This window comes from Prionailurus bengalensis, chromosome E4 (genome assembly GCF_016509475.1).
Source record: "Prionailurus bengalensis isolate Pbe53 chromosome E4, Fcat_Pben_1.1_paternal_pri, whole genome shotgun sequence".
In the NCBI taxonomy this organism is placed as follows: Eukaryota; Metazoa; Chordata; class Mammalia; order Carnivora; family Felidae; genus Prionailurus; species Prionailurus bengalensis.
In genome coordinates, this window is record NC_057360.1 from 41,393,836 (window position 1) to 41,405,867 (window position 12,032).

General features: G+C 40.3%; 1 pseudogene; it reads right to left on the reverse strand.

Moving 5' to 3' along the window:
• Window positions 1–9,604: 9,604 nt before the first annotated feature.
• On the reverse strand, window positions 9,605–11,263 carry LOC122475812 (annotated as a pseudogene).
• Between the last annotated feature and the right edge of the window lie 769 nt (window positions 11,264–12,032).

A 12,032-nucleotide genomic window follows, 5' to 3' on the forward strand; every position in this document is an offset into this window, starting at 1 on the left:
GTTTTCTCATTTGGAGAATGGGCATAATAATACATTTAGCTTAATGCCTGGCACCACACCAGCTAACAATGTGTTAGTTACTATTTATTATTATTAGTGGGACTATTATTATTCTTGAAAGCAGTGGTTCTCTGGGGGATTTCCCACCTAGCCCATAGGATGGGGCTTGGGTTCCATAACCTTTCCATGATGTATCCCCATCCCCCACCACACACATACATACACACACACACACGCGCGTGCGCATGCACACACATGCATGTGCACAGACACACACATGCACACACACACATACGCACACGCAGCTAGCATTCTAGCAGTTTCAGTCCCTACCCTGGCCCCATCCATTGTCAGCCAAGCCCCTGGCATTTCACGGATCTCAGCTCTGCCTGTTGCAAGTTATAAATAACCCCTGGCCATCTGTTCTATGAAACCCCAATACCGAGACCACAAGCAGAAGCTTCCTAGATCCTTGTCTCCATCCTTCCCCATCTTCTTCTGTTTCTGGCAGGATTTTTATTTTGTCCAATTTAGAATGTAAAGCTCTTCCCAAGCCTCTGTGTGGACTCTCCATCATTGCAGATGTCGAGGAAATCTCTGGGGAACAGTTCTTTTGGAAGGAAATGCCCGTTTAAAGAAATTGCCCAGAAGCACTGTTCTCCCTCCGTTGGGGAGGGCTAGCGGCTGTAAGGCGGATGGAATGTGCCCAGAAAACCTGAGGGGACTATGAGGCAGGCACCACCCACAGCAAAGGGGCTCAGAAGCAGTGGCTCTCTGAGTCCCCAGAGCTAAGCAAACCCTTAACCTTGCTGGGGGGGGATGAGGTGAGAATCCTTGGTCCCTTCCTTTCTTCTCGTTCCTACTCACTAAAAACACGTATAAGTCCTGCGTGCCCCTCTCAACCTGCAATAATTAGCTAGTTAAAATAATATATTAGCTAATTATAATAACTAGCTCATCTGGGTGGCTACATGCTATGGACTGAATGTTTATTTCCCCCGCAAATGCAGATGTTGAAGCCCCAACTCCCAGGGAGATGGCATTTGGAGATGGAATCTTTGGGAAGCAATTAGGATTGGATGAGGTCATGAGGGTGGGGCCCCCACAGTGGGATCCCCACTTAAAAGGGAAGTGCCCTTTTCAGAAGAGACACCAGAAAGCTTACTCTCTCTCCAAGTGTATTCACTGAGGAAAGGCCATGTGAGCAGAGCAAGAAGTGGAAGGAAGCCAGGAAGAGGGCCCTCACCAGAACCTGACGGTGCTGACACCCTGGTCTTAGTCTTCCAGCCTCCAGAACAGTGTTTAAGCCACCCTACCTGTGGTATTTTATTATGGCAGCCCAAGCTGACTGATACGCTATATAAACATATTGGTCAGGACATTCCCTCTTCTCAGGAAGAGCATTCCAACAGGGCCTTCATGGAGACAATGAAAATGACTGTGGTCTGCTTCTTAGGTGAAACCTAGTATAGGGGCAGCCATGTTTTTTCCATCACAAGCCAATTGACCAGAAATCCATATGTATGTGAAATACATAAAGTTCTAAATGCCGTATCAAATTTAACTAAATAGGGGCCCTGCGTGGCTCAGTTGGTTAAGTGTCTGACTCTTGATTTCAGCTCTGGTCATGATCGCACAGTTTGTGTGGTTGAGCCCTGTATCGAGCTCTGCACTGTTAGCCTTTGATCCTGCTTGGGATTCTCTCCACCCCTCTCTCTCTGCCCCTCCCTGCTCTCTCTCTCTCCCTCAAAAATAAACATTAAAAAATCACTAAATAAGAAGTAACATTTGTAAGTTATAATGTGTGTATAACAATAAAAATTCAACAAACACTCATGGTCCTGCTATCTATTTTAAGGAACAGAACATGGCAACATTGCCTTTGAATGCCTCCCTAATCTTACCCATTCCCTCCTTGATCCGAGTTAACCTTCATCATTAATTCTGTGCTCATGATTCCCTTGCTTCTCTTTACGGTTTTATCACATTTCTACTCCGAAATGACATACTGTTTGATTTCATATATTTTTGAATATTTTCTCAGTGGAAGCAAAGCACACACACATCTTCTCGTGTGACTAGCTTCTTTCATCTGTGTTGCACGTGTTGCCGTTCATTGTTTTTTAATTATAGTGCAGAATTCATTGTGTGAATTACTTCCCAATTCTATTGCTGATGAAAAGTATCCGTCATTCCAGTTTGGGAGTATTGGATGCTAGGCTGCCACGAATATTCTTCTTCTGCAGGGAAGACTTGCCCTAGGGTGTATACGTAGAAGTAGAATTGTTGCCTCACAGAGTATATACATCTTCATTAGATAACATAAATCCTGCTTTCCAAGGCGACTACATCAATTTGCACTTCCGCTAATAGTGATATTGTCAAACTTAAAAATTTTGTTTGTTTATCTGGAGGGAACAGAATGGCATCTCCTGTGGTGAAAATTTGCGTATCCCTGATGACTAATAAAGTTGAGCATTTTTTTTCCATATATTTATTGGCCATTCATATTTCTTCATTTGTGAATTTCCTGTTCAAGTACTTTGCCCATTTTTCTATTAGATTCTTTATCATTTTCTTATTGATTGTAGGACTTCCTCATGTTTATATTTTTAAAGTTTATTTATTTTGAGGGGGGGAGGGGCAGACAGAGAATCCCAAGCAGGCTCTGTGCTGTCAGCACAGAGCTGGACATGGGGCTTGAACTCACGAACCGTTAAGATCATGACCTGAACCGAAGTCAGAGGCTTCACTGACTGAACCACCCAGGCGCCCCCCTCATATTCTTGATAGTAGTCCTTTGTCAGAGAGAAGTATTACAGATATCTTCTCCCTCTCTGGTTTCCTTTTCACTCTCTTAAGATGTCTTTTCACTTACTTTCCTTTAGAGTTAGGGATTTTTGTTCCTGTTTAGGAAATCTTTGCCTATCGCAAGGTCATGAAGATACTTTTTTTCTGTTTTCTTCCAGACATTGTTTTGTTTGAATGTTCACATTTAGGTCTCTGTATCTGAACTGAGTTTTGTATGTGGTGTGAGGCTGTTGGTTACCCTGCTGGCAAAAGCTGCTGGTGTCCCCATGGAGCAGGCCATCAAGGACCCTGATGGCACTGCCATGGGGCTGATACTGACAGCTCCCACCCTTTATTCCTAGCCATCTCCAGACAGCTCAGCTAAGTCAACATCCCTAGCAATCTCTTTGTGGTTTTTCTCGATTTTTGCTCTGTGGCATTGCTATAGATTCTTAATTGGACGACTAAGCCCTCCCAGGGCTAGTTTTGTTTGTGGATAGAAGTCTGTTGTTTTTTGTGGGAGAACAAAGCCTGCTGTTCCCTACTCCGCCATCTTGCCGATGTCACTCCAAGGTTATTTTTGCTGTTTATAAACTCTAAATCTGAAGTTATGTGTTTTTAGCACTGTAAAGATGTTATTCCATTGTCTTCTGCTTTCATTGTTTCTGTTGAAAAGTTTGCTTGTTGTATTATAGTTGTTCTTTGCAACACTGTATCTTTTTAGCGCACCTACTTTTAACATTTTCTCTTTGTTTTTGTTCTCTCCAGTTTTACTACGATGTAATTATAGGGTTTTTTTTTTTTTCTGGGGTAGGGTATGGACATTCTTGAATCTATGGCTTCATTTCTGTTGTTGTTTTTGCCCTTTTGTTGTGTTTCTTCATTTCTTTTTTCCCTCTGTGTGTGTGTGTGTGTGTGTGTGTGTGTGTGTGTGTGTATTCAAGTATAATTAACATATAGTGTTATATTGGTTTTATGTGTACAATACAGTGATTCAGCAATTCTGTGTATTAGTGCTCATCACAATAAGTATATTCTTAATCCCCTTCACCTATTTCAACACCCCCCTCCCCACCTCCTCTATGAGTTTGGGATATTATAGGATTTAGAATGCTTATATTTGAAGGATCTTCAAATACTGCATCTGTCTTATCTTTCTTTTCTCCCGTCACACCAATTACACATATGTTGGGATTTTAACTGTATGCTATGTGTCTAACATGTTTTCCACCTTTTTGGGAGAGTCATTTTAATTTTAATCTGAATTTTTCTATTGATTCATTTTCCAGTTCATCAATACTCTAATCTGCTGTTAGACCCATCAAATGAATTATTTGTTGTTAATTATGTTATTGTATTTTTCAGTCCTGGGCCCTCCATTTTGAGATTGTAGCCCTCTGCTGAAATATACCATCCTTTAATGTATTTTCTTGAATACGTTAATCATAGTTATTTTAAAGTCTGTGTCTGGTAAATAAAAAATCTGAATCACCTATGGGTCTGGATTTTCTTCTTCTTGGGGATAAGGGTCTTTTCATTTTTCCCTCTTGGCTTTCAATCTTTTGTGTTGACAATTTTTGATTGATTGTTAGATATCGTTTCTGATAAATTGTAGAAGCTCTAGATTATGTTAACTTCCTCCAGATAAGGATTTAATTTTCTTCTGGCAGGCAGATAGATTATGATCAAATTAACTTGATTCAATTGAGACTTGTCTGTTTCCATGTGACCCTTACTTCTAGGATATAGTTCTTCCACTGGCTAAATTGAAAGCCTGAACTCTAATTTGTCTTTCCTGAACCATAGCATTGCCAAAATTTCTACCTGGTTTCTTGAAGCATTGCCTTACATGTGCACAATTTAGGCAAATTACTTGATGAAAAATTGTCTTTACAATGTTGGGATTAGCTGAGTACATTTCCCTTTTCTTTGGATCTTGGTCCTTCAAGTCTTGGCTGCCATGGCTTTGTGCCTTCAAACACTTTTATCTAGCTTTTAAAGTTCTCAGTGTGTGGGATAATTTGATGCCAATTATGTTTTTATAGGTAGAAGCAAAAATCCTCCCTAGACTAAAAACTCAATGAAAGTGGGGACCACATCTGTCTTGTTTTTCACTGTATCTTAGTTTCTAGAGCAATGACCAGAATAATAGAAGGTGCTTAATAAATGGGGCAGCCCAGGCCTTGGCTTCTACACGGGTCACATTAGTGATGTGATTTGCCTCCTGCATTGAAAATCAGTAGCTTTGTGACCCTGTGATAGTTTCTAGTGTCCTTGCCTAGAAATGGGATGATTATAATAATAAAGTCTTTCTTTGATTTGATTATAGGAGTTAGTAGGTTAATAATTATAAAGCATTAGAACCACTTGACATGTAATGGGTTATGCACAACTGTTTGTTACATGAAATAATAATTCCCCTTTAATGTCTTCCAATAAAGTTTTAAATATGTCTTCATAAAAATCTTGCAATCTTGTGTTAGATATATTCCTAGTTACTTTATATTTTGATCTTATTGTGTATGGCTATGGTTTTAAAAGTTATATTCTCTGTTTTTGCTGGTTCATGGAAATAAAATGAAGTGAAATTGATTTCTGTATATTGATTTTTTTGGCCAGTCACCCTGCAAAATGCTTCCATTTATTCTAATTATCTGTGGATTCTTTAGGGTTTGTCACACAGATAATCTTATCATCTATGAAAAATAACAATTTTGACTCTTATCAATTCTTGTAACTTTTTTCCTGCCTTCCTTTTCTCCTTTCCCACCTTCTGTGTCTTGCTTAGAAGTTCCAGGTCAATGGGAATGATAGTGTATACTCTCTTCTTGTTCCTGAACTTGTAGGGACTCTTTCAAAGATTCACCATTATGTATAGTGTTTCCTGGGAGTTTTTAAAGGCTATCTTTTATCAATTTCCTTCTGCTTCTAGTTTGCTAAAGTTTTTTTTATCAGGTACAGATATTTAATCGAATGGTTGGGTTTTTTTTTTTCTTTTTTTTCCTTTTTTTTTTTGTAGCAAGGGAGATGATCTATCTCCTTTAATCTGTTAATGTGGTGAATTACATTAATTGATTTTCTTAAACAAAATGAGAGAGCAGCTTTCATTCCTAGAACAAACCGTTGGTCAAGATGTAGTATATTTCCATATGTTGTTATATGTGGTTTGCTAATATTTTGGTTTAGAGTTTGCATGTGTATTCATGGGAATAAACGGCCTATAAAATGATGTTCTTGTACCTTTTTTTTGATCCAGTTTTGGTATCAAAGTCATGCTACGTTTGTAAAATTAGGTGGGGAGTTTTCTCCTTTCGATACTTCTAGAAGAGTTTTTGTAAGACTGGAATTATTTATTTCTTGAATTTTTGTAGAACTCCTGACTCGATTTCCTCATTGGGTAAAAGACTATTCAGATGGTTTTCCTTGAGTTAGTTTTGGTAAATTATATTTTCCTAGGAATTTTCCCATGTCATCTAAAGTTCCAAAATTTTGCACATAAAATTTTTCTTAATATCATCTTACTATCTTTTCAAAATCCTTGTGGCCCATGTAATTTTGTCCCCTTTTTCCTTGATTTTTTTTGTATATTGTATCTTCCCTTTCCTACTTGATTATTCGTGCCGTAGGATGATCAGTCTTGGCAGAGAATTTATCAATTTTATTGGGCTTTTCAAAAAAAACCCTAACTTTGGGCATTACGGATTCTATTTTCTATTTTATTAATTCTGGTTCTCATCTTTATTTTCTTGTTCCCTCTTTCTTTGAGCTTAATCTATTATTCTTTATTAAATTTCTGAAATTGAATGGTTAACACATTAATTTGCAATCTTTTTATTTTCTGACAGAAACATTTAAGATTATGATTTCCCTCTAAAGTACCACTTTAGTTATATTTAACAAATTTGACATGTAGTGCTTTTGTTTTTAAGCTTTTCTAACTATTTCTAATTTCCGTTATAATTTACTCTTTAATCCATTAATTATTACATATTTTTATGTGTCTTTCTTTCATGGATGATACTTTCACTAAGAATAATAATTCTAGGATGACAGGGTTTTTTTTTTTTTGTACATTACAAATATAAGTCTGCTGTCCTCTGGCTTTCACTATTGATGAAAAAAAGCAGTCTAATTGTCCTTTACTTGAAGGTGATATATCTTTTCTCTCTGACTGCTTTTAATATATTTTCATTCTTTTGAATTAAAAAAATTAAGACATTCTGAAAATTTCACTGTGCTGTGGTGTAGGTAGGTGTGGATTATTTTTTATTTATACTGTTTGTGATTAGGTGGTCTTCCCCAGTTAGTGGAGAGTTTTCAGTCTTCGGTTCCAAGAAAATTTCAGCCACTAACTCTTCAAATATTACTCTGCACCTTCTTTCTCTCATGTCTTCCAGAATTCCAATTTAATTTTTCTGTCATACTTTTCATCTCTTTGTGTCTCCGAACTGCTGTTCCGAGTTATTTTAACTGTTATAAAATAACAGTTATTTTAAGTGTTATTTTAACTGTTATATTAACTGTTCCGAATAATTTTTTCAGATTTGTCTTCCAGTACGATAATTCTCACTTCAGCTTTGTCCTATTTGCTGTTAAACCTACCCACTTCATTTTAGAAACTTTTTTTTTTTACATTTATTTTATTTTTGAGAGACAGAGACACAGAGCTCAAGTGGGGAGGGGCAGAGAGAGAAGGAGACAGAATCCAAAGCAGGCTCTAGGCTCTGAGCTGTCAGCACAGAGCCCGACGCGGGGCTCAAACTCACAAACCGTGAGATCATGACCTGAGCCGAAGTCGGACACCCAACCGACTGAGCCACCCAGGCGCCCCTAGAAACATTTTTTTTAATTGGGAAAAGGCAACACGGTTCAGAAAAGTGTGAAAAAAATAAATGCACATCTTAACAATTAATTATAAAACAAATTCCAAGTAATCACCCTACAAATAGAACATTGTCAATAGTCCCGAAGCCCCTTGTGTGTCCTCTCTTGCTCTCTAACCTCTTCTTCCACCAGAGGTAACCACCACCCTGACTTCAACGTAATTAAAGTCTCTGCTTCTCTTCATAGTTTTATCCGCTCTGTCCGTTTTTGTTTGTTTTCTTTTTTTGTTTTTTTTTCAACCTTTATTTATTTTTGGGACAGAGAGAGACAGAGCATGAACGGGGGAGGGGCAGAGAGAGAGGGAGACACAGAGTCGGAAACAGACTCCAGGCTCTGAGCCATCAGCCCAGAGCCCGACGCGGGGCTGGAACTCACGGACCGCGAGATCGTGACCCGGGTGAAGTCGGACGCTTAACCGACTGAGCCACCCAGGCGCCCCATGTTTTCTTTTAACTTAATAATCTGTACATATTTGGAGGCTTCTTTCATTCAACATGCTGTTCGAAAGTTAATCCAAGTTTGTACCTGTGGTTCACTTACTTTCACTGCTGTGAGGTAGTCTGTTGTATGAGTATATTATACATTTTCATTCTTTTTTTGTTGGATATTTCATTCTATCTTGTTGGGTTAGTTCTTCCCCCTTTTTGAGGAGGAACTAACTACTTTCAACCATGCTGGTCTGAATATCGTATATGCATTTGTGTATGTATTTATTATTTTACATGTATATGGGAGCACATGTGCGTGAGTTTCTCCAGGTTATATACTAGGAGTGAAATTGTTGGGTCACAGACTATGTATACCTTCAATTTTGCTAGATAATTCAAAGCTGTTTTCTAAAATCGTTCTTCCACTAATTTTTAATTCCAGTTGTCTTATTTAATTCATTTTTAGAATTTTTTTCTGGTTCTTCTTCCCATCTGCTTGATAATACACTGCCTTGCTCTTTACTCATATGTCAAATTCCTTCTTTTATATTTCTTTAAGTTTGCACCTTTACTTATCGCCTATACTATTTCTGATAATTCCCCAGCAGAAGCTTTGCAGATTTGGTTCTGCTATCTCAGGGCTTCTCGACCTTGACACTGTTGACATTATGGGCGAGACACGAATCCATATTGTGGGAAGCTGTCCTGTGCATTGTAGGATGTTCAACAGCTTCCCTGGGCTCTACACACTAGATTCCAGTAGCCCACATTTTTCTCTTTCCAAGTATGACAACCATTATGCCTGCAGGGCAAAATTGCTCTGGGCGGTGAGCCACTATGCTCTCTCTCTTTTTTTCCTTGTGGGACCTCACTTATGGTATCCCGTCTCTTTGTGTTTTGTGATTCGTTTTTACTAAGCTCATGTTTTCTTAGAGCCATGCCTGTGGAGATTCTCCGATGCCTGGGGTCGAAGGTGTTTTTCTCCAGGACTGTTTTTCATTTACTACGGGCTCTAGGCTTACAAGTTTATGCTGGGGGGTGCAGGCTCCTGTTGGACTCCTCACCTTTGACCAGCCCTCCCATGCCTTGCGAGGTTTGTGAAAATGGAAGCTTTTGTAAATGCTGACGTCAGTGGGAGGCTTCTCTCTGGGCTCCTGCCTTCACAACTTTAGGCTTCCAAATTCACCTTTCGTTCTTTTCCAGTCAGACTGATGCATTTTAAAAGAGGGTTTTTGGGGTGCCTGGGTGGCTCAGTTGGCTAAGCGTCCGACTTCAGCTCAAGTTGTGGTCTAGTGGTTCTTGAGTTTGAGCCCCGCGTGGGGTTCTCTGCTGTCAGCACAGAGCCCGCTTCAGATCCTCTGTCTCCCTCTATCTGCCCCTTATGTGTGCGCTCTTTCTCTCTCCAAAACGACTAAATATTAAAAAAAAATTTTTTTTAAGAGGTATTTGTGTGTGTGTGTGTGTGTGTGTGTGTGTGTGTGTGTTTTGGCTTAAGGAAAATCCCCAAATCCATACAGCTTTTATTCCATCTTTAAAATTTCACAGATAAGTCTGAAAAATCATTTGGCATCTTGCTCTTTCTGTCGCTGGACAACTTAGATCTTATCCATCAGCCTGCTGAGCCGCTCCGTTTTCAGAAATGTAGATACCCTCCCCAGATTTTCTGATATCCTTGTTTTTTAACTGTTGTGGCTTGCCGAATCAAAGCGGCTAGTTTGATACAAGTTCAATGTCATTTCCTTCAAGAGTTAACTCATCCTCCTGGGGTTGAGATACTGAATAAGCGACGCTTGGCCTCATCTGAACCCTGCGGATGTATTTTTCACCCACAAAATTTCGGATTTCGACAAGGGAACCATTGTCCTGAACAATGACGTTGATGGGAAAGTGAGCATTCCCAGACCCCGTTTTGTAACGGAAACCCAGCGTAATGCCCTTCATCATGCTCTGTACGTGACGACAGATATTGTGAACGGTAGTGGTTCTTTTCCATTTCCCCTCCATTTGTCAGCTCGGAGCCTCTTCATTTTCCTTCCGAAGAGACTGAGTTTTGCAGTGATGTGATTGAAGCCCCTTTGCAGGGTTCCTCTGGGGCCTCTCACAGTAACGGCACGTCCCTTCCGAGTGATGTCGATGTTTTCTGGAACGTCAACAGTCCGATTGCTGAGAATGGCCTTCATTCTCACAGTAGATGCAGCCAAAGCGTACAGAGAGGTGTTTAACATTGTTTTGCCCAGTAGTTTTGGTTGTCTTTAGTGACAGGATCAGTCGGTAAATTCCTCTGGTATACTTTAGAACCTGAAGCCCACCACTTTTGAAAATTAATAATAGTGAAGCTAGCCGATCAAATGCACGGGTCTTTAACAGCAACACAAGCGCAGTACAAATCGAATTAACACAGTTTCTACAGAAACACACTCCTAAGGGCCGGAGCTAGATGTGGGTTTGAGGATATCGGTGAGGTCCCAGAGGACAGGTGTTTAACAAAGGGAGCAGTGGCGCGTCCTTCGGTCAGGCACGTGTCGACACAGGCTCCAGATATACATCACCAGTGACAGTTCGCAGTGTTTGTCCCCGTTGTTTTATGAAAAGAAAGAAGTGGACCCAAACACTGCCCGAGTGAGACCACACAACAGGTGCGTTATCCAGTGTGATCTGAAATTCTAGGAAAAGTGAATCCACTTGGTGAGTGTAATTCAGTTTCATCGTGAAAGTTCCGTGGAGACGAAGCCCCATTGACAGGGCTGAGGCTCCATGATTTGGATCCATCCTCAAGTTTATAAAAAGCGGCCAAGAGCACTGACATCAGACTGCCGGGGTCAGAGTCCAAGGTCTCCCACTTAAAAGTTTGCTTCTTAACCTGTCTGTGTCTCCTTTTTGTTATTGTGCGATGAGAAGAAACTCCTCCACAGATTTATTGTGAGGCCAAGGATAGTGCCTGGAACGTATAAACACTCAGCAGATGTTAACTTTAACAAGGTAAAAGATACAGAAACTTAAAGCGAAATTCCTACTTGTCAAAACCTGAGAATTTCTCCTAAAAGGTGATTTCATGCCCATGAGATAGCACTGCCTTTCTTTACCACCAGTGACTTCATTGTGCTCAGAGTAGTCAAGCAATAAGAAACAAGAGCAGATTCCAGTGGTCAGTCACTGTGTCTATGGGCCCAGCTTAAGTTCAACATGAGCATTTCCTCCGTCCAATGCATCAGCAGTGTTTTACATTCAAGACGAGAGTGTTTACAAGTCTTGTCACATCAGTAAGACGCGAGCCGCCTGAGGTCTGATGAGTTGGGTCCTTCAAAGCCTTTTAATTCCACGTGGTGGGAAAGCAGTTCAGTAAATCTTTCCGACACGTTTCCATGATGTCATCACCCAACAGCATCAACATAAACAGTGTCTCCACACCCTGCTTCATCTTCTTCCAAACTTCGAACGAAAGCCCAGGAAGAAAGAAAATTCACAATTTCGGGGACTTACTCCATGGTATCAGGCAATGAATGTGATTTGCAAAGTGCATGGTCCGTAGTCGTAAAATGATGGATGCCGTTCAAACTCCTTTCAATGGGACTAAACTGCTGAGACCCTTCTGCCCCCATCTTTGCTTTTCTTTGCAGGAGCCAGACCAGCAGTGAACTCTGTTTTTGCGTGTTTCTAGCCACTCTCTCTCTCTCTTTTTAAGTTTATTTATTTTGAGAGAGAGAGAGGGAGAGAGGGAGAGAGAGAGGAGGGGCAGAGAGATAAGGAGAGAGAGAATCCCAAGCGGGCTCCGTGCTCAGTGCAGAGCCCCATGGGGAACTCGATCTCACAACCATGAGATCATGACCATGAGATCATGACCTGAGTCGGAATCAAGAGTCGGACGCTTAACCGACTGAGCCACCCAGGCGCCCCTAGCCACACTCTCTTTTTAACAACCTCTTCTTGGGA